Raw genomic sequence first — 20,480 nt, forward strand, 5'->3', positions numbered from 1 at the left:
TTCAGCTTCATGCTAACCTTTATTTTTTGTGGGGCTGGGTGACATTATTAACACCCGTTGCTTGCTGCTGAAGCAAAGCATCTTTGTTGTGGTGTGGGTGGGAGGTGGGTTACCGTCAATATGGAGCTGATCTAAAGAATGGCTTCTGTTATTTACTTTTCTGTTCTTGTAGGGCGATGCGACACGTCGGGATCGAGGCGCATCGCGGATGCCGCCTTTTTGCTCCGGGGGCGGGTGGTCCCCGATCCGCGCCCGGGGCAAAAGGGCAGCCCCCGCGGTTTTGTCCGTTCTCGCCCGAAAGGTGGAATTGAACCACTCTGTCGCTAGACAGCTACAGGTTTGAAGCCTGCACCCCAGACCACTGAGGGTCATCCGGGCAATTTACACAGCTTCATAGCCCCCCTATATAAAGCCCCGTGGCTCCGCTGCCCTGAGGTTACGGTGAGGGGCGCTTCGCCCCAGGCATGCGCCCTCCGCCGGTTGCCGGTGGCAGGAAGCGATTCCGCAGCGGGTCGGGAACTTCCCACACCGGGAAAGGACCGGGTGGGCGCAGCGCCCGGTGCCCACCCAGCAGCCCCCGCGACTCGTATGCAAATTTCAGGGCGGTGATTGGTTGTCCCCGAGGGCGGGGCGGGGCGGGTGAGTCACGGCGCTTCCCAGAAGGAGCCCCGCGCCCTTCCCGCCGCCCTTCCCGGACGCCTGGGGTCCCTTACAACATCGGAGTGGTGCCTCCCCCGCACCGGCCCCAGCCCCCGCGGTGATGCCATCCCCGCTCTTCCGGGGTCTGGCAGGGCAGCAGGCGGTGCGGGGTCAGCCTTCGTGCAGCCTGCAGCGCCCGCTGCCGTCCCGACGCCCCTGTGCCTTCCTTCTCCCACTAGGGCTCGCTTCCCACGCGCGGCAGCGGCTGCGGTGCGGGTCCGCGGGTTCCCCATCAGTGGGGCTGCCTGGGTTGTTAAGCGGGTTGTAGATGCGGCCGCCCCATTAGTTAAGAGCATATAAACAGGCAGGACTCGGCAGAGGAGACAGTGGCTCATTTTGAGAAATCTCTTTTTTTTTTTTTTTCCAGTATCTTTTATTTTTTTCCCCTGTGGTGGCTAATGCCAAATACTCTGGAGGAAGATGTGAATCTCCCACGAGATACCTCGCAGAACAATAATATCCTCTGGGAGGAAATTCCTCCCTGGCCCCCAGCTGAGGATCAACTTATGCCCCGAAGTATGAGGATTGAAAACACTTGTAATTTTATCCTGGGGAGTGTAACTATAGAGGCTATTTTCATAAATGTCTAAATCCTTGAAAAATTACTCACTTATTTGCCTCGAGAGATTCCTCTGAAGTGGAGCCATTTCTGCAAATGCATGTGGTTTCCAGTGATTTTTAATTAGATGATTCTTTTTGGTGTAAGCAATAAATAAAACCCTAGGCCCATTCCCCCTCTTGCTCGCCTCAGGAAAGCTGAGGCTCAAAACTGGTCCTCAGTGGAGAAACACCAGGGTAAAACTGGTACGGATCAGAACCGGGGCCGCAGCCCAAAGCTGGGAGCACTTTTGTAGGTGTCAGCAAAGGAAAGCGAAAAATACATGGTGGGGCAGCACCGTTCCTGCTTGCACCCAGGAGCACTGCTGGGCACGACATTGCTTTCAGTGCCTGGCTCCAAGTCATGACTTATCCCGTTGGAGCTGAACGAGCTCTGGTATCATCTGGCCCACTGACTCCTCGACATGGGCATGAGTCTGTCTGAGGTCTTACTGTTTGTAGCGAACAGCTTTTTAAGCAGCTTAATGTGTTTTTTAGAGCACATTTTAAACTCCAACCCAGAAGCAGGGTTTTCTATCAGAAGGAGCTGGTTGGGCAGCGGCTCCTCTGCCTGCCAATGCCAGGCAGGAATTTTTCTTCCCTTTCTTGGTTTGTAGGAGTTGTTCCCCATTACGTTCCTGTCGCTTTACCTGGTACTTATCACAGTAGCAGGTGGTGTAATCTAGCAAATTTCTTTTGTGCCTAAATATGCATGGGGTGAGGAACTGGGGGGGGGGGCGCGTGGGAGGAGGCGCAGGGAAATTAGTCATGGGGAGGAAGAGGTTAGCGCGGGGGTTTGAGGAAATCAGGTGGCCGAAGCAATCCCTCAGGCTTCCAGCCGAGCCCGTCCTGACGTCTGCTGGGAGAGGCACGTCAGCTCAGAGATATGTTCCTCTCGGCCCAGCAGCATGTGACCTTGCTGACTGATTCAGGCTGAACGAGAATGGCTGCCAGGGGTCGGAGGAGACACTCCTAGCGCCTGTACTTCAGTTTCGAAGCTCAGCTCTAACAACACTTTCACTTTCTCTTTGCTTTCCTCTCTAGTATCTACCTTTTCTGGATCTCTTCCCCTGCAGTACTTCAGGGGAAGGCATCTTAGTGTGAAAATGATGCTCGCATCTTCTCTCTCTTGCGGCCTCTAGCATTTTTAAGCAGAGATGTCTGTCTTTCATGTCTCGTGATCAATCTCCCTGTGCTTTCCAGGAAAAGACTATGCCAAGCACTCAAGTTCAAATGAAAAATAACAGCCAAGCAAAATACTCCAGCCAAGTCACCAAAGGATTCATTGGAAAAGACAACTCCTAAAACTTCCCTTATTCTGCGGTGAAGGGACATGTGGAGATAATGAATGCAGCAGTTTCTAAAGATCAAGCAGTGGAGGAAGGTGTCGGAGAGGGTCAGCAGCAACATAGGAAATGATGCTGGACCTCAGAGTTGTTGGGGAAGTGGTAACAAAGAAGTTTTGAGAATTTTCTCCTTGACCGGATACTAGTCCCGTCTAGGTTCAGGTCTTCTTGTGGAGCGGAAGCTGTGCCAGCCACTGACTTCCCCAGCAGTGGTTGAAAATAACATTTCCAGGACCTCTGTGTGTCTGTTTTTTAAAGGTCTTTGTCACCCCTGACCAGGAGGGACTGCGGATGAGTTGCTGCCTCTGAGAGACATGCCGGTCTCCTTCTGTGAGGAGGGGCTATAGAGGGCAGGTACCTACAGGCAATACTTTGGGCAGTTGCCACTCCTGCTGCCAGTTTCTCTCAGCCGCTGCGTGATGTACGTATGAGGGCCCAGGTGCCGATCAGGAATCAGCGGGTAGAGCTGGCTGCCAGCTGCAGGTAACGGTCATCTTATGACTTATGATACAATTTGTAAGGTTACCAAAAATGCAAATAGGTACCTCCTGGGATTTTCAAAAGTGTGTAAATAAGTGACCAGAACTGTTGATTTGAAAGGCTCCTCAACACCTGATTTGCCTTTAAATGTTTCTTGGAAATCCTGTAAGCACTCAGCTTCATCTTTAGACCAAGTGTTTTTGAAAATCTGACCCTTTGCCATTAAAAGTATAGAACGAATTCAGTTTATCAGCTTAATGATGGAAAAGCTCGCTCTCATCCGTAATGCTCTTAATTAAAGCATTTCTCAGTGTCTTTGGACCTGATTCTCCACCTTATGCAGACAACTACACTATGCCAAATGGGTGCAGAGCACTGCCAATTTAGGTTTGATTCAATGCCCATTCAAGTTAATAGAAATCCTCCCACGGAAATCAATGGGATTTGGTTCAGGCCCCAAAGTCCATGGGGAATTCTGATTTGGCAGTATTTCACACCCACACTGCATCAGTATAAGCAAATATTCAAGGGACAAAGCCATGGAGAATTTGGAAGGGGCTTTGTAAGGCACTTCTGGGGCAGACTGTAGCCTAGGCTATTCAAGCAATTTGCAGTGCGTGAAACTGTCCGACAAGGAAGCATTAAAACAAATAACTCTGAACTTTTCCTGTTAATTTTTTATAGCACTCTTAGCACTTAACAATACGCTCTTGACTTTTTTTTTTTGGTCCCAGGCTGACAGAACATATAAGCATCTTCAGTGCTTTGTTCTTACTTCTTCTTTTAACTACCAGAACCTGATTTATGTCAGAAAAGATAAGCCTCGATCCCTACTGTATTAATAAATAATTATTTGGTGTAAGGTGGGGGATGAGAAAGGCTGTTATTCTTAGCAGCAGCAATGAAATTTCAGCAGCTGATGACGTCAGTGGTAAAATGTCAGTGTGAAACAGGCTGGAACAAATTAAGAGTGTGGTGTCGTCACTGTGAGAGCCACGCTGCCCTCCTGAGGGACTGTGGTTGGATGCTGCAGATGCAGTTCAGGAGATGGGGGGACAGAGGCTTGTGGGAGCTTCTCAGAAGCCTCCAAAAAAGCAACAACAATCATCTCAGTACCAGAAAAGTCAAATAAGATGCTATTTGAATGACCCTGCCCACCTCATGGCATGAGCTAACAGCAAGGGAAGGGCTGCGTCTACAAACCAGATTCCAGGAACTAGTACAGAAAAAAAAAAAACCACAATAAAATTGGCCATCTTCTAGTCACTTAACAAGCTAGGCTAACTTCATCTCTGATGTCATTCCTGTGACTCAAATCAAAGAGAAATTTGGCCTGAGATGCCTTTTGTCATTATGTGCTGCTTAGAAGAGGGTGATCTGCTTGGAGCAGAGGTGATCCTGAAGCATTTTTTTACTTAACTGCGCTGTTGCATTTGAAGAATGCCGTCAGGCTATCCAAAAATGCTGAACTCGAGGTGCACAGAGCTTTAATCAAAATGGGGTAATGCATGCATTGGGAATGCATTCCCAGTACATTCATGCTTGTCCTCAAAGAGTCTGGTCTTGCACATTCCTTGGTTAGTCTCAGTTTATGTTGTTAGACCCAACCCTGCCTCAGTGCAGGGCACGGATGCTAGCTGAGAGGTGGTATCTCGGGGTCCTGATATCTCAGGGTCTCAAACCCTGCGTCTTCTTGGTCCGTCAGAAGAATTGCCTCATCTGCAGGGGTTGTTGGGCTGTGGGACACGCTCTTGTTGGGGGGTGGTTGGGAGGGCTCCATCCTTCATGGAGACCTGCAGTATTCTGTATGGAAATATGGGAAAAGTTGAGATTCCCTGGATTAGTGTTTCTAGAAAACTAGTACTGGTAACAAAAGTGCTCTGTGTTGTTTCATTCCTTTCTAGAACTGCCTTTCTAGTGGCTGCAGGGATGGATGTGGTTACCAGCAGACGGAGGAAAATACATTGAGACGTGTGCTTATCTATCAATCATACCAGCTGTTTCTGGCATGCAGCAACTAGCTGACCACAGTTAAGGAAAGGAGGATGTAATCAGTTAGCAAAGGCACTCCTTTCTCAGCAAGGACGATAAGGATTATTGGCAAACCCACAGAGAGTTACGGGAATAGAGGAATTGGTGTGCTGTAGTCACTTCCTATCACTCGGGAGTCCCTGTGTTCAGAGCATTGTGTTTGCTTTCCTAGTACGGATCTCGGGGTTGTCTACATTAGTTCAGATGTCTAAGTGCACTCGCCCTGTTTCAGCACACAGAAAGCTTGCTCAGAGAGGTTGCCACCATCGTCGTTTTTTATCTCACTTTGGGAGAAGGATTCAAATTGGCCGTGAGCAGGAAGAGAGATTCTTTACCACAGCTTTACACCAACAAACACCTTGCTGCAGAGATATTTGCAAAAACAGGCATGACTTAATCAATTCAGCAAAGAGGCATATGCCAACAGAAACACTCTTTTGCCAACACAAACCGTGCTGCCACTAGAGGAGTATCGGCAATCCCACTCTTGTCAGCATGGGGCCTCCGCTTCACTGATTAGGTGCTGTACAGGCAGGCAGCGCAGGAGGTTCCCAGCCGGTGAGATCACTCAGGGCTTTGCACCTCAGTGCTGAGATGAGCCCCGGCTCCCTCATCTCAAGAGGAAGCAACGGCCATTCAGCTGCACCTGTATCAACAGAGAATTTATATAAACTGGAGGTGAGCTCCTGAATGTGCAGCTGGTTGCTGTCGCAGTCTGATGGGAAACTTGTCTGTCAGGTTGTATATGGTCAACACAGGTCTTGATGATACCGCAGGAGTATCTGGTGTCTTCTCAGAGGTCTTGCCAGCCAGCTCAGAGAGGGCTTCCGCTGCAGCCCTGCATGCAACTAATTGAAGCCTAGCACTGAGGTTAGGAGAATGCTACTAGATCAAAGCTTCCTTACCAGGAAGGCTGGAGAGCCTGGACAAGGATGAGGAAGATTCGATGCCAAAAAGCAGTGTGTCACCCTGCTGTCAGCATTTCAGGTCTAAATATGGGACTGGTAAAAGCCGGGGAGGCAAAAGTTTGAATGCTACCTGCACTGCATCCTGTTTAGTCTAGATTTACGAGAGCTTTGGGGATATGGGAATCAAATGTCCACAGAAGGAAAGAAAGAATTCTGCTTTTTCTAGATGTATTGGTTGGGGATGTGTATGTGAAATTGATCTCTAATACGAATGCCCAACAGACAGCCATTGGAGACAGAATGACTTTGTTCTGGATGTGTTTGCAAATATCTGTGTATATTTTTAAGACTTACCACTGTAGGAGACCCAAGATGATCTGTGATTTCTGCAGTCTCATCGGAGAGAGCAAGTGAGTGATTCCATGCAGTAGAGGCATACAGCCCATGAGTCACAGCCCTGAGTCACAGCATTGGGACACTTCAGCATTCAGAAACACTAGTAGTGACAGAAATCAGGATGATGAGCAAGCAGCTGTTACTCATTCTCAGCTGGACACCGTAAGCATGTTTGTACCAGTCAGTGTGGCTCTGGCTCTTCTTTGTCTCTTGCAGACCTGCAGTCATCTGGATAGCATGGTGACATAGCTCACTTAACATTTGCCTGTGGGCAAGAGATGATCAAGTCTAGTCTCTGGCTCACAGACTGTCCTGCTTGACTCTATTAGTTTCAGCATAGAGCTATCATGGCAATTTTCACTTTAGATTACTTCCTTCATCTCTGGAGATCAGTTCATGTTACAAACATGAACACATTGATCATCACACAGGGTTAGAAAGTATCTGTATCCTTATTTATAGCTGGGGGGGGCTGAGGCACTAAGCAGGTTGGCAACTTGCTTTTAGTGACAAAGGAGATTTGTAGTATAGCCAGGACAAAACACAGGAGCCTTAACTACCTCTCTTAATCTCTAACCACTGAACTGTACGCTCCATTGCGTTCATCGCTTCCTCGTGAGGTGGCAGTTTGGATGAGAACAAGTGCCCAGGAAGTCGCCCTGTTTATTCTGTCTCGGCCTCTTAATGCCTGTGGAACTTTTTTATTGAATTATTTTCATGGCCATCAGCTTTGGTGCGGGAAATGATTCCAAGAGACAAAGACTTGGTTGTGTGTGTGCACGTGCGTGTGTGGTTGAGAGAAAGGAAGAATAAAAAATCCATTTCCAGATGGTTGAAAGGATGCACAGCACTTTGCTATTGGCAAAAACAACCTCTTTCATTTTCCGGATGTGTCACAGAATTGCAGCTGGAAAAAAACAGGCAGAAAGGGAGGCAGTGGGGTAAAAATTACTAATGAAAAATAACCCAGCCGATATTTGAAAATCTAAGTGCTTCATTTTTATTTAAACAGGGGGGGAAATGTGCTTGCTGAGGAGGATCTGTGCAGAGCAGGTTCAAATATGTATCCTCTCATTTTCTTGTTAGCTTCTTTCCTTTGCATTCCCAACTGTAGCCTCACAGGAAATTCAGTCCCTGGCAAGCTTTAGCTCCAGACAGGAAACGTTCTGAGGAGTTTCTTCCATACAGGTACTATATTTGCTTGGAGGGATAACATGGTGGAGATATTCACCACGGCTGGATTTAACTCGCAGGATATTATACATATTGGTGGAGTTGCTGGGAGTGATCTCTGTCTGCAGCCACCAGCATGCCGTGTTTAAACAAATCATGCTGCTCTGCCTGCCTGTGGGAAGATTTGCATCATGTTTGGGCCAGATTCTCCTTCCCCTGACAGCAGCACGGCCCAATTTATGTCAAAGATATATGCTGATGTCAGAGGGTATCAGAATCAGGCCCGCGCAGCAGGTTTTTGTCACACAACAAACTTGGTCTCATGCTATTTGCATGTACAGTTATTTGCAAACTTATTTGCATGTACAGATATTTGCAAACAAAGATATTTTGATAGGAGGAGTGACTGTGAGGGGTGCAGGTTTATGCTGTGTGCGCAGGTGAAGGCAAGTCTTTGCTCTTGCCTTTGCTTTCTGAGGGGACCAAACATTGCGTTGGATGCGCTGTAGCAGCACATCACCTTTCAGACGAGTGGGAGGTACTGAGCGTGATCAGCTAAAACGCAAGCTTCCCACACCCCTTGGGGCTCGCTTGGGACGCTCTCCCACCTTTCTCTCCAAGTTCAGAGCAGGCCTGTTCCGCTTATTAGTCCAGAGGAGATCACAGCAGTCTGAAAAACAAGTGCTATCTCCCTCGGCCGCTTCGTTAGCTAACATCAGCGTCATCAGTGAACAGTGATGCAGTGGGCTCAATATTTCTTGATGCACCCAAGAGAAATATCCCTTCCTTACCAAAACATGTGAGCGCTCGCCAGTCTTTAATGCAGTTCTCAGGATACAAGGTGTGTAGAGAAAAGGCTGATCAGTCTGAATCATTGTCTCCCAGGAGAAACGTGAGGGATTAAGTAAATGGCTGGGAACAATCCTGTGCTGGCAAGGAAGTGGACTGCATGACCTGTCTCAGAGATCTATGATTCACTGCAAATACAGAGAATGAGCAGGAAAATGTGTAGTAACATGCAGTGGTACCTTGCCTGCTATTACAGCGCAGCCTCCAGCCAGAGACAACCCGACCGTGTTTACAGGTGTGCTCTGGGAACAGGCTTTTTCTGTGGGGAGCCATGAAAGACAGAAGAATGCCTTCAAAGCCTTAGAGGTCTCTGTGCCGCCCTGCCAAGCCGTGGAAATGTAACTGCGTGTGCAGTGCTGAAGCACGGATTTTTTTAAATTATTTTTTTTTGGTTCTGGGGCAGGAAGCGCAAGTGCAGATCCTCCCACTTAATGCTATGGGGGGAAGAAAAGATTCACAGACTCCCCTGCAGTGTTAGTGAAAATGCAGCTTTGGCCTTTAGTGCCCTTTGTTACATAAACACAAGTAGCGTAGACATATTAATCACCCTGCCATTGAGGGAGGAACAGAGCAGCAACCTCAAATGCCACCCACTCCCCATTCTCGCTCCCATTTGATGTTGCTATTTTAAGCTACACATTATTTCCTGCTGTGATTTTATTTTTTTTACCCAGCTTCTAATTCTGGCTCTGAGGTAAGCTGTGACATACGTATCCCTCCTCTCCCCCTCCCCGCCTTCCTCCTCCCCCTGCACCCACGTCCTCTTTATCGCTGTCTTTTAGAAATTTTCTCTCCGTGTCTCGTAAACAGCCGGGTCCCGGAGGTTAGTTATTGACTGCCCGGCAAAAAAAACAACCAAAAAGACTGATCTTCCTGCTTTTGGACTTCAGCGCAAATGCTATCGGGGCCACAGTTTGCAGGGCAGATTGCTTTAAAAGTGCTATTCCCCTGCTCCCCCCTCCTCAGAGCGGTTAGTGGTGTAGAGAGGATGGTCTGGCAGGGAAGGAAGGCTGGTGCTCAGCAGCTAATGATGGGCCATGGTGGGTGTACTCATCTGATAGGAAGGGTATTGCACTGGTGGCACGCGCTTTGTTGTGCAGGGGAGACAGTACAGAGCTCAGCTACTCTCCAAGGAGTTTCTCTCCTGAGCCTGCTTCTGTGTAAAGGCAATCTAAAGGATTTCTAGTCCCCAAGTAGTTTCTCCCACAGGCAACTGCCTCATCCTGCCTGTGCCAGGGCACAGCTTGTGTCTGCCTGGTTCTGCTGCAGCCACGTGTCTCCTGTGGCTTTCGGCTGCAACGGGGTCAGCCCTGAGGAAGGCTGTAAGTGCGTCAGTCTGGGGCAGAAGAAGAATGGAGCCTGCAGTCCCAGGAAGGGCCCGGTGCACCAGGCAGCATTGGCTCTTTCCCTGCGTGAGTGAGTGGCTGAGCACTGATAAGAGCTCTGCCAAGGTAAGTTTGAGCCCTAGGAGGAAATTTGAGGCCTGTTTCTGCACCGCAATTGAGGAACATTACAGGTTTATCCTCTTCCACACCCACTCGCCCCTTCCCTCCCTGCCAAGCAACCCGTCCTGAAAATCTCCTCTGCCTGGATGTTTGCTGCCACAGACGCATCCCCGCTAGCATAAGAGAGCAGGCTGGGTGGCGGCAGGCTGCCGGCAAAACCCCGGGCCTTGCTTCTACATCCAAGGAAACAGAGGTCTGGGCTGCCCTCAGCCAGCCCTGGTGTATATATTTCACACAAACAATCTCACGCCTTTCCCTTCCTGTGAATTGCTTTCGGAGCTGCTGCACGTGGCTCTTCTCTGCCTGGTACGAGCAATAGCTGTAGGAAATCCCAGGCTGGGCGTCTATGTGTTCTTCATCCTCCTCTTCCCCAGACAGGGATTCCAGTTATGCCCTTTCTGAGGTTCCCGGAGAGTGGGAGAGGCAGAGAGAGCAAGAGCGAGAAGCCCTTTGCCAAGTGGTTTAATGTTAGTCACAGCTGCTGGAAGTCTTCGCTGTGCTCTCACCAAGACCGTTATTTTTTATTTTCACAGCTCGGTTTCCATGCAAGTCCCTAGAGAAGGCTGAGGAGTCACATCCCTTCCCAAGAGCGGGCTACACACGAGCTTTGCACATTTGCGCACTTTGCCGTTTGTTTTGAAGCGGCGAGGAGAGGACACCAGCCCGTAGAGCTGGGCGGCTGTCCTATTGCAGGCCAAACCGCGGCTCTCAAATCCTTGCCTGCAAAGAGCTTGCAGCTGAATCGAGCGAGCTAATTTCCAGTGGATGGGAGGGAGGGGAAAGAGCCAGGCTCACGAACTGGGAGTGATCACACCAGAATGAAATGACTGTTTTTCCAGCATACTGTGTCCCCATGGGCTGCTCTTTTAAAAGTTATTGTGGAGTAACTTCTCCCACAACAGCAACGCTGGAGAATTTCCCCCTCGAGACAAGACCTCAGAAAGGACTCGAGTAAATTGGCTTCACAGAAAATCACCCTGCTCTCGGGTGTCACACCCAGTGCTGCGCAGCGGGAGCCAGCCAGAAGCCTGAGAGGCGTTTGGTGTCCTGGGGAAAATGCGTTGGATGAGGACAGCTCCCCAGAGACCAATGTCCACATGACAGCCACTACTGCCATCCTGGCTGGCACAGACTCACAGCACCTTGGTGGGGGTCCATGCGGTGGAGGGAAGAGCTGACTGGGCACAGGGCCTCAGCGGGGGCTCAGAATTCAGTTTATGCTGAGTGTTGCCTGCTTGCCGGGACCATCCACCAGAGACCAATGCTGGTATCGGCTCTGGTGGTCACTGTAACAATAGAAGTACCGGGAAGGAGCCTGTGGTTTACAGATAAAATGGCTGTAGGGTAGGGGTAGCTTAGGGGCACTGGCGCAATAGGCCATATGTGTCATGGCATTTGAGGTATGTGATAAATAATCCATCTTCAAGTTTGGTCAGGCTGAGTAATGCAAAAACAACAACAACAACAACAAAGAAGTTAAAAAGCCCAATCAATTCTGAATACCCACAGTTCAGCATCTGGGAATGGCACAAGATGGCAGAGATTTCATGGCTTGTGGACTAGCTGATACTGTCCGTGCAACCCCAAAGCCTTTCTTTCCTTGCAGAGCTGGCCTTTATGATCAGTCTTGCTGGCTACTTGCTCCCTGGCATAGTAGCACCCAGAGAGGCCCAGCTCACGTGAGGCAGATCTGGCAGGAACCCTGACTGCCTGGAGAGCCCCCTTGCTGCTGGCCTGCCATTGTTCCTTGTCCTGGCAGCTCAACCGTAGCTCATCTAGGTCAAGAGAAGTGGCTCAGGACGAGGTTCCTTGCGAGCTCCAATGAGATCTGCTCCTCCCAGGGCCCTTCAGCTGGGCTTGCTCTTTTTTCTCCTTCCACACACGGTTTAAAAGCTGTGTTTGTAAACACCAGTCTCCGACTCGCTGCCTCCAGGGCTCTGGGCGGAAGGCCAGGGAGGGATCTAAGAGACGGCAGACAGTTTTAAGAGGCTGTGGCGTCCGATTGCCGCCACGGAGAGGACACGCCTTGCAGTTAATAGCAATGGTGGCAGGAGTCACCTACAGTACCAGCAGGTCTCAGCACTATTTCATGGCTCCCTGAGGCTGAGCTTGGGTTTTACTGAAATGACCTCTTCACATGCCAAGGTAAATTCTGGGTCTCTCGAGCCAGTTCCGCCAGAATCAGTGGGGAGTTAGGCTGCGTTGCCTCAAATGATCAGTGCCCTGTGAGGACAAACACGACAGTGGGCATGTGTTTGCATTTGACACGGTGCTGGTTAAATATTCACTCTGTTCAACTTCTCCTTCCCATAGATCGCTCCAGAGAGCTTGGCCACGTACATGGGCTTGGGCACTCCCATCTTACTGGGGAGACAAGGGCCTGATGTGGCATAGCGCCTGCTCGCTGAACACAAGCCGGATGGCCAACACTCTGAGGTGCTGGTGAGGAGGGTCTGCCCATGCCTCCCAAGCTCCCTTTGCCTTAATCCTTTTGAAAATTGGTTTACAAGTGCCATTGTTTGTCACTGTGACATTGTGTAGCAGTGACAAAGCTGTACCGCTGAGGGAAGGCTAGAACTGGTGAAAGATAGAGCTGGGCCCACCTCTTCGCACCAGCTGTGGCGCTTGGTGGGCAAAGGAGGCAAGGAGATGTCTTCACCCAAGCACAAGTCTGAGCCTGTCCGTATGTCCAGAATTGCTTCTGTCCACACAGTTTACCAGCAGGCACATTCATACCTAGATTTAGCTGGAGCTGCAAAGCTCTCGGGAGGCGAGCGCCAGGTCTGGGCAGAGCGGGGAGCAGCCTGAGCACACATGGAAATCTAGTACAGAGCCACAGCTGGGAAGCAGCCAGTAGTCCGGCCAGGCTGTGCGTTGGCTGTAGGGTTGGCCTGTCTATACCTGAGCTCACGCCGCACTGCACAGGGCCTGGAGCTGGGAGGGCTCCTTGCTTTCCCCACGTGGGTAGCTCTGCACAGGACTCCCACGGCTTCACACTGTGTGTGATGGCTTGTACCTGGCTTACACGTTACACCTGTGAAAGGACTTCATTGCTCCGGTGGGAGCAATGTGGGATGTCAGGCCTGCCTGGTGGGGCTGAGAGAGAAAGAGAAAAGCCGGTGGCTCCTTTAAGGGAGGAAGCCGACAGGACTGCAGGGAAGGAGCTCTGGAAGCTGTGTTTTTCTCTCAGCGCCTCAGGGGCTGGTTACTAAATTTGGTTACTGGGCTTAAATAATGCAGCGTGGCAGAGCCCAGTGGGTTTGAACATTGTCATATCCACATAATCCTCTCCTAGGTGGCTGAGATCTCTTGTTCTCTGCTGCTGCTATCTGCACAGGAGCTTGAATGTGATGTGAAACATCGTCTTAAATAATTATAACTAGCAGAGAAGAGCCAAAGCTGCAAAGTTCCATCTATTTCCACTGTGCTCTGTCTATCTATGTAATTTCTAAGGTGCCAATCACCAAAGCATCCAAGCACTGTCTAATCTGGATCCGAGTTCCCTTGGTGCTCACAGAGGCTTGAATCTTAGCATTTTATGTGAGCCCATCTCTAATTAGCAAGCGTAGGGACAGCGCTGCATACTGTGAGCAGAGAAGCCTCCTATTGCTTTATGATTTACTGACCAAAAGCCTGTTGGGTTGGAGGAGTCAGGACATCACGGTCACTCTTGGCCTGGGAAGCATTAAATCCTCTTCCTGTTATTCCAGGGAAGGTAGGGCAGGTTTACCAAGGGAGAGCAGGGAGCCATAGTCTGCTGGCCAGTGTGTTGTCTACCTTCCAGGTCACACAATGTGGAAGTAGGGGCGGATCTGTACAGCCTGCACAGTCTGTGCATCAAGGCTGCATCCAGTGCTGGGGCAGGAAGAGAGAAGGCCCTCTGCCACCCCTCGCTGCAGATCCAAGCCTTCCCATGCAGAGACAAGGGAGAAGCACAAGAGCCAGTGGCCTGGCTTTGCACCACGCAGGGGAAAGGGGAAGAAAACGATGCACTCAGCTGACCTCTCAGCTGACCTACTGCCCCATGTTTTCTGCAGACTTTGTGAAACAGATTAAAACCTGCCAGATTTTAATCCACTCACGGCTAACACAGTGAGTGTTAACGGTGGCAAACGGACTCACTGAACAACTCCATACACCTGGAGTGAAGTCAGATTAAACTGCATTACCAGGGAAACAGTATTTGTTTCTAGTGAGAACCTGCCAGGTTCAGGCAATGCCGTAGCAGTGTAATTAGTTTGGGTCCATCAGGCTGCACTTAGGAGAAGCGTCTCTCTCAGCCTCTGCCCACAGTCTCATTGATTTGACATGACACTTGACAGCAGGTTTTCATGGCAGAGGATACTCAGTAGTTACTGGGAGAGCGCCTTTCCAAATCCTGCTTGTAAGCATCACATTTTGATCCTTACAAAAAGTGCAGGTCCTCCCCACCCTCCCCCATCGATCAGCCCTATCCTCCTTCCCCTGCAACTGCTGGAGTATTTTTAGTGACATTGAATAAATACATGTTAAATCTTTCTCCATTAGTGACATGTCAGAAATTAAAATGGCATTAGCTTAAAGCCTGCAGCAAAGCTAGCTTCATCTAGGGCACTCGCACATGGTTGCCCAAAAGGCTGGGAACAACGGTACCAGCATCGCTTTTCCTTCAATCCATTCATATTCTCCGCACGCCCTTTCTGCTCTTCCTCCAGAAATACTAATGCCACCTTCTTCTGCTGTTTACTCACCAACTATCCCAAACTGTATGCCTAGGAAGAGTCTCCAGGTTACAAAGTTTCATCCTCTCCCGTGACATGTTCGACATGTCCTCTCCAGACATCATGTCAGAGATTTCTCAAGCCCCATTGTAAAAAGCCCTTGGACTTTTTTTGTCCCTTGCTAAGGCCACTGTATAGCAACTCCAAAACTGCTTCCATAGCTAGGACTTGGCAAGTAAGTACCTAAATATATCCATAACTACATTTTCCGTCTGTACCCAGAACTGCCTTCTTCTTCCACATGATCTCCACTCTTCCACATGTTGGCTCCTCAGCTAAACTTCATGTCTGACTCTAAGCCGTGCCCTCTCTGCCAGTCACCCCACTCCTTTGTTTCAAGCCTTGTTTCTCCCTAGATATCCTGCCTCTCTCACGCTGCTTCTGTTGCTTCACCTTTCCCCTGCCTTATGCTTTCCCTTGCCTTATGCTTCCTCCACCCTTCTCCTGACTACCCATCCTGTCCCCTTCCTTCTCTGTTCCCCTTTTCAGTCTACTCTGCCTCCCAGTCTAATCCATCTTCTTCAGTCAGAGATGGGCATCTCTGGTGATTCAGGCAAACGGCTTGTATCTTCTCCGAGTTGCCCAAGGCAGGATCACACTCCCCTTTGATACTGCTCCTTCAGGTACCTGGTATGGATCAGCTTGGCATTCAGAGCTTGAGGAAAAGTCTACACAGAGCTCACAGCCTGTGCAGCTTAACAGGAGGAGATTGGCTCAGAAACTCTGCCACAAAGGAGCAGTGGATAATGGATGAGGTGAAGCTTGAGGTGGAAGACAGTGAAATGCTACAGCTATCAAGCAAGCCAAAATATTTATTGCTGTGAATTGCAGGGTGACTGATTGTGCAGGGTAGGGAAAAGCTGCCATTAAGGAAGAGGGAAATTGCAAAACAAACATCCCCTTTGGATATTTAGTAGCACGCCCAAAAGATTAACATTGATTATATCTCCCTATTAAGAAGCAAGATACTATGCTGCTTTAATTAACTAGGTGGGTTCTCAATCCTCAATTGCCTCTTCGCAAGTATCAGGTGAAACATCAGGGCTGGTGTTCCCAGTGGCATGAAGTTAGGCTCTTCTGGTTAGCAGGCTAATCCTGAGGCCCTGCTCTTCAAAGGTATTTGGGTTTCAGGCAGCTGATGTTATTTAGGTGCTTAAATCTTTTAAGGCTCTGAGCCTTAGGAGGTAAGAGGGTGGCTACGAAACTCCAGATTGCCTCGTTCAAGTCTAGTCTATGTCAGTCCTGATGGATAAATGTTACTGTTAGGGATCTGCATAATGGCAAATCTCTCTCTGAGGCTGGGTCATTCTGCAGTTGTCTGATGTAGCCACTTTTTCCCCTTTGTTTCTGAAGGACGGGGTGATAGCCGGTGTCATACTCCTGCTAATGGTTTTGACAGACCTGTGCGGAACTCAGGTTGTTTTATAGCTATTAATCCATTCAGACAAGCCAGGCTGCTGCTTGATGGGTGTTTTGTTTCACTCGGGGAACGGTGGGGAGAGCACAGGGAGAACTGGTGCCTTTCCCAGACTTGCACAATGGCAGGGTTAGAATTGGGCCCTGTGCAGTTACAGTTACTCTGAGTCGCAAGTGTTAATGGCTGGGCTGCCCACTTTTTATTGTAGCCATGGAAGGAGGTGCAGAGAGCAAATGGCTGACACGGTTTGGATGTGATGGAGATGCTGTCAGATTTTAGCAGTTCAGTGACCTTGTCATAACACTTCCTGAAGTTACAGCTTTCCCAACACTTGGCAATAGGTAAGGGTTATGCACAGGTAAGGATTTCTCTTTCATGGTGCAAGAAGTCTATGGAGACAGGAGCAGGAAGGAGAGATTGGAGAGATTGCTTCCTCCACCACGCTCCTGCTTAATTACCTGCTGGAAGAATGACATTGAACTCAGACCCTTACTCCAGGTCAAAGGCTTCCCAGAGGGAACGGAAGTTATCTTAGTGATGGAATAGACTCCTTCCCCAGACTTGCAACCAATCCTTTATTAAGGATCTTCCCCTCTTTCCCAGTTCAGCACCTTTAATCTCCCTGGAGTCAAGCCAAGCTCCTCAGATCTAGGAAAGCAAAGGGACCAGATTTCCATAGTGAATCTTTGAGCCAGGAGAAACAGCAGCTCTGATACTCAAGCTCTTACCATCATTTTACACCAAAAACATTCTGCCATCAGCCTGGCGAGACAAGCTTGTGGGGGAAACCAGGCTGTGTCCTTTCTGCCTTGTGCACCTCATTAAAGAACAGTGGGCAGTTTGGCTGGAGATTCTTCAAGCAGGATGGGGCTGGGTCACACCCTAACTACCTGGAGGCAACAAAAAGCCTGAAGTGCTATCAGCTTTTCTCACGTTTCCTGGGTTGCTGTACTTCTCCCAACCATCAGAGTGTGGTGTCCAGTGGCTCCCACCAGTCCAGTTCTACATAGGTCACAAATACAGTAGAGAAAAGGGCAGCTACAGGGCCTGCTCTTATACTGGGAGGTCTTCTCAGACGAGGAAGAGTCTTGAGGTTCCAGCAGTGCATGGAGGATGCCAAAACTGGAGCACTATTTACTTAGGGGTGATAAGTCCCCACTGTGTGAGGGTCAATTCTTGTAGGAAAGTTTTAGACTGGGGCAGGGGCTTTGAGTCCACCTACATCATGCCCAGGTTTTGCCAGGCTGTGTTACACTGCTTGCGCAGTAGGGGCAAGAACTGAATGTTTTAAAAGCCATTGAAAAGCATGTCAGGTTATTCCCATGTGTTTATCTTTGTGGAGTTATGGAGACAAGCGGGATTTCGTAGCTGCCTTTCCAGTCTGCACCACTACAGTACCATACAGAGCTGGCTTGCTGTGTGCTCTTATGGCTGTGAAGGCACAATGCAGCTGGGCAGCATCACTTCATGGTTCTCATGCACTAGGTCAGTGGGGGTCTGCTGAGTAAAGAGAGCACCTGAGATGTGACTAAAACCTTGTGACTTTTGTCCTCAGAATGGCCAAAGCAAGGAATGCTTTAGCAAGTTGCTCTAGCAGATTTTGTACCTTGGTGCATCTGGTTGGGGTGTGTGTATGTGTGGTGGATGTTGTCTTTTGCTGCTGTTGTGGGCAGAAGAAAGCAGCGCTTGCCTGAAGAGTTCAGGTAAGGCTGCTGGGGAAAGCCATCATAGGGGGGAAGACTCTAGTTTGTTGAGGAACAAGTAATAAAGGGAGCTGGCATGAACAGAGGTGCCTAAAGCCTTTTTATTCTATACAAAAAGCACCCAACGCCTTGCTCCCTGGGGAAGAGCTCCAAGGTAGTTGTCAGTCTGGCTGGCCCCTGCCGTTTAATCTGAACGTGCCCAAATGGGCCAGGGGCTTTATTTTTGTATTATTGTATTGTCTTCCTCCCACTCACTTGTGCTTTCCTCTCAGATGGAAGCTTCTGGTTGTTTCTCTGTTTGCATTTCACTCTCTGTAGGGTCGTGTCTGATGTGCTGAGAAAATAACGTGTGAGACCACCTGAGTTCTACTCAGTAGCAAATTAGATTTTTAGCAGGGAACGTTCACCAGGCAAATGCAAGGTACAGTGTAAAAAGAGGCTGTTAATTCCTTATATTTCTCAGCATCATAAAGACGAAGATATTTGATACTTCCTTCACGATAAAGCTATTGGCCATATTTACTTTGTTCTCTGTTCTCATGTGACATGCTTTATCTGGCAACTTCCAAGAACCTCGCCAGTGTAATTTACATAAATAAATCTCACATTGCTCCTGTGCAATAGGCATTTTTGTCCATTTTGCAGTTTGGGGGGCTAAGGCATTTAAAAGTGGATTGACTGTGGAAGACTAAAAGAACTACAGAATAATCCGGCCATAAGAAAGAGAACAAAAACCTCACAGTCCTGCCTTCAGTGCCTTCATTAATGGAGTGTTCTCCACTTCTAGTTAATCAGCAGTTTGATTTTCCTTCAGGTCATGATCATAAAAGGATCCAATTATCACGTTAAACACATATAATTAAAGTGCCTGCCTAGGTAGAGATCTTCACCAGAATGCTCCAGCCACTGTACAGGTGGGTAGGATGCTGCTCTGTTGAAAATTATGAGACTCAGAGAGATTAAGAAATGTGACCAAGGATTTGGAAAATGAAAGCTCACCCTGTAATAGAGAAATTTTGAATTCTTATGGCCCCATTCTGAGTCTTAGACAACATTGTTTCCCTAGGGGTTTTGGTTGTTTTTTTTCCGGTTGGTCCCTCTTCCCCCTCCATGCCCCCAGTTTCCTAAGGTTTGGGGGGAGGAGAAGACACTCTCTAGGCAATCTGCACACCTGCTAGCTGGTCACCACAGAAGTGAGTTGGTGACTGGAGTGGTTTTAATATGGACCAGGCTGGCCAGCTTGGCTGTGTCCTGGAGTTTGGGGAACACAGATTCCCCTAACTTTTTTTTTTTTTCTTTCTCCGCTCTCTAGTAGCTTATGCTGTTGAAATAGTTTATCGCCCCATTTCAATAAGGGAGAAGAAACAGTTGCAAGTGGCACAGAAGTTGGGAATGACTGTGATTGTCTTAAGTGCCTTTCCTGGAAAAATCCCTTTCTGCCATTGGTGGTCTGAAGATACTGGTACACTAGGACTGCAGTGTTTCCAGTAACCCAGCAGGATTTGGTGGGTGGAGGAAGGGGAAGGAACTCAGTGAGCCGTGACAATGGGAAAATCTTGGCAGGGGCTTGCACGCGCAGCCTTGAAACTGGCCTCAATGTCCCAACTGTTACAAGAAGGGATCGCTCCAAAGTGAGAAAAGCTCAGAGAATGGTCTGTGAAGGCAACCATAAAACCGGAACCCTGGCTCTCTGTGTTTGGCTGAGGCCTTGGGGAAGAGCGAGGAGACAGCGTAGCCCACGCTCCCCCTAGGCTCAATGCTACCACCCTACTGTTGTGACAGGAAGCCTGGGGATACCCCTTCCCCACCGACGGAGAAGGGGTTCGAAATGTTTTTGGTGGCTCTAAAAGGGGCACCAGTGTTGTTCTAGTCGAGCACGGGGTTCCTTCAGGCGGCCCCGTTTGGAGGTGACGGTGCTGAGCAGGGGGTGAGGGCTGGAGGCTCCAGAGCCCCCTGCGGACACCCGGGTGACGCCTGGGCTGCAGCCTCTGCCCCGGGCCGCCGCAGGGCACAGCCCCGCCGAGACGCGCCCCGCCGACGCCGCCGTCGCCCCGCCACCAAGCGAGACAGCGGCTCCCCGCGGGGGCGCGGGGTGCCCGGCGGCGGCCTCAGCGCCTCGGGGCGGGCAGGGGCCGGGGCGGGAGGCCGCGCCCCGCCGGCCGTTAGGGCCGTTGCGCGCGCCCGGTCGGCCGTTGGTGCGCGCGCCGCTGCTGCCCCCTGCCGGGCACGGGGCGGCGCCGCCTCGGGAGCCCCGCTGAGGGGAAGGGCCCGGCGGGCGGGCCGGGTGGCGGCCCCCGGCCTGCGGGGACGGAGGAGGGCGGGCCAGGGGCCTCAGGAAGGCTTCTTTTTTTTTTTAATTTTTTTTTTTTTTTATTTTGACAGGGGGAAATGTCTCCCTGTCGAGGTTAAAGGCTGAGCAAGGCTTCCCTGGCCGGCGGTCAGGGTGGGCTGCGCCCTCCTTCCTGACCCTTCGGCTTTTAGAGCCCTCTTGGCTTGTCCGAGCCCCTGCTGCAGAGCGGGTTTGCAGATGCTTTCAGTTACAGAGCGCCTTGACTGCCGGTGCCTGTGTATGACTCTATCCCTGCAGCAGTTCCTGCAGTGCTATCTAGGAGTGGG

At 49.8% G+C, this 20,480-nt stretch overlaps 1 non-coding gene across 1 annotated transcript; it reads right to left on the reverse strand.

Moving 5' to 3' along the window:
- Positions 1-291: 291 nt before the first annotated feature.
- On the reverse strand, positions 292-378 carry TRNASTOP-UCA (transfer RNA opal suppressor (anticodon UCA)). The gene has a single exon. It is a non-coding gene; the product is annotated as a tRNA-Sec (tRNA).
- Between the last annotated feature and the right edge of the window lie 20,102 nt (positions 379-20,480).

This window comes from Chroicocephalus ridibundus, chromosome 3 (genome assembly GCF_963924245.1).
Source record: "Chroicocephalus ridibundus chromosome 3, bChrRid1.1, whole genome shotgun sequence".
Classification (NCBI taxonomy): Eukaryota; Metazoa; Chordata; class Aves; order Charadriiformes; family Laridae; genus Chroicocephalus; species Chroicocephalus ridibundus.